This window comes from Ornithorhynchus anatinus, chromosome 2, assembly GCF_004115215.2.
Source record: "Ornithorhynchus anatinus isolate Pmale09 chromosome 2, mOrnAna1.pri.v4, whole genome shotgun sequence".
In the NCBI taxonomy this organism is placed as follows: Eukaryota; Metazoa; Chordata; class Mammalia; order Monotremata; family Ornithorhynchidae; genus Ornithorhynchus; species Ornithorhynchus anatinus.
In genome coordinates, this window is record NC_041729.1 from 154,356,704 (window position 1) to 154,359,242 (window position 2,539).

Here is a 2,539-nt window from a genome sequence, read left to right on the forward strand (position 1 = left end):
GGAAAGTTTCAGTAAGTTAGATGGAAGGTTCCATTACCTTGGACGGGGACTAAAGAAACTTTCAGGTACCAAACGTCCTTTGTTTTATAAAATAATCATCAGGTTTTGTTGTATTTTTCTTTTTAAAATGAGTCTATTTGCAGTCACGTAGCCACGGCAGTTTGTGCCAGGGATAAAAATTCAGGTTAGAATAGCCGTCTTTTTATGTGCCGGTCTTTCCCACACTACAGTTGAATTACCTGCCTTATGACTATTTGGGACTAAAATGCACCCATGGATTTGAAAGATTTTTAAATGATTTTATAGGATCGACAGATGTGTGTGATGAGACAGTGGTTGGCGCACCATAAATATTGCATGGTCCTTTCAAAAATATACACCTAAATAGAGGAAATAATGATGTCACTTTGGGCCATTTTTGTTCCGTGTGCCATGAATCTGGCTTAATGTTGTCTTTGAGAATCCTCTGGTAGCCAGAAGTTTATAAGGCAGAGACTGGCCGACTCATGTTGAACTCTGAATGGTGCTTTATTAACAACCGAAGAACAATTAACAACCGACGAACAATATTCAGTAGTTAAATGCCCAAACTTGTGTGAATAAAGACTATTTTGCATCCATTGACTACCCCTGAAGAACCTAAAACCAAAGAGTTCCATTAAAGAGGAACCTTTTTACTTTTATCCTCACCTTTAAGCTATGAGCCAATATTAAACGTAGAGAGGGAAAATGTACCCAAATTAAAGTGCTTGTCCTTCATTTCCAAAAGTACCACTGACAGTATCTGTTACGTCTATATGAGTAAGCAGAAGCAGTATGATGTAGGGGACAGAACGGGCCTGGGAGTCAGAAGGTCATGGGTTCTAATCCTGGGCCCTTCTACTTTGTCTGCTGTGTAACCCTGGACAAGTCATTTCACTTCTCTGTGCCTCAGTTACCTCATCGGTAAAATGGGGATTGAAACTATGAGCCCCACGTGGGACAGGGACTGTATCCAGCTTGATTTGCTTGTATCCATCCCAGTGCTTAGTACAGTGCCTTGGCACGTAGTAAGCACTTAACAAATACCATCACTATCATTAGTATTATTATGTAGGGAAGTCTGTAGCTCAGACTCCCCAACTGCCCACTTAATCACATATAGATTGGAAGACCCTTCTATCTCCGATAGTCTGGATGGGGTCTCTCATCAGTCAAGCCATCGATCAGTCGCATTTTCTGAGCACTTACTGTGTGCACAGTACTGTCCTAAGCGCTTGGAAGAGTATAATACAACAGAGTTGGTGGACACGTCCCCTGCCCACAACAAGCCTGGAGACTCCAAATTAATGGATTTAATGTGCCAATAGGATTTTCTCGACTCTGCTTTTCATCATTTCACTTTTGAAAATGGATGGCAGATTTGACCAGATCATTCCAAAATATAATTTCACCATTCTTCATCCCCTACTGTCAACCCAGTTGAAGCACACAAGGATCATTTTCTTTCATTCATACCCACCCCGAAGTTGTCCTTTCTTGGCCAAATAGCTGTTTATCTCTCAGTTCTTATTATCACTATTATTAATTGTTGATCAAACATATTTATTTGGCACCAACTCTGTGTACAGCACTGTACTAAATGCTTGGAAGAACACAATGTAATTATTAAATATGTTCCTTGTCCTCCAGGAATGTACAATTAGCGAACAGATACGTGTAAAACAGTAATTATCATTATTGGTGCCTGAAATTTGAGTGTGTTCATAGGCGGGGGAAAAATAGCACTGGTGGGTAGGTATGAAATGGATTGAAGAGTTTCGGACCACTGTATACATCTGATAAAGCCACTGTGGTCCAATAAGTAGTATTTATTGAGCGGTTACAGTGTCGCCGTGTTAAGTGCTTGGGAGAGTTTAATACAACAGAGTTTACATATACTGACTTTAACTGAGCTGACTTTTTTTTTCAAATGATGCTTTGATACATTGGCCTCACAGAACTGCTGTATCTTAGATATTTCAGTTGGAGATCAAACTCAAGTATGGATCCAGAGGGCAGGGTGCTTATATCTACCCCAGCCCTTAGTATAGTGCCTGGCACAGAGTTAACAAGTGCCATTATTATTTTTATCAATAATAAAAACACCACCAGCTATTGTGCCACCAAGGAGAGGCTGGTATGAAAAGGTGTCCAGTTGATTTAAAAAGTTTCTTCCCTTAGGAAATGAAGCTGAAAGCTAGCATTTCCTGGTCCTCCCCGTTCATCGGCTTGCTTAGGGGTCTTCTAGACCGCAAGCTTGTTATGGGCGGGGAATGTGTCTATCAGTTGTGTTGAATTGCTCTCTCCCAGCTGCTCAGTGCAGTGCTTTCCACTTAGTAAGCGTCCAATAAATGCAATTGATTGATTGCTTGAATACAGATCAAGGACTCCTTTGTTGTAAAGCTTAGATTTATTTCAAGTTTGATTTTAATTATAGCTCCTTGTCAAGTGTTTTCATTTAAAGGAAAGTTTTGGCTGCCTGTATCAGGGCATTTCTGAATCCCTCCTGGCTTTCTAG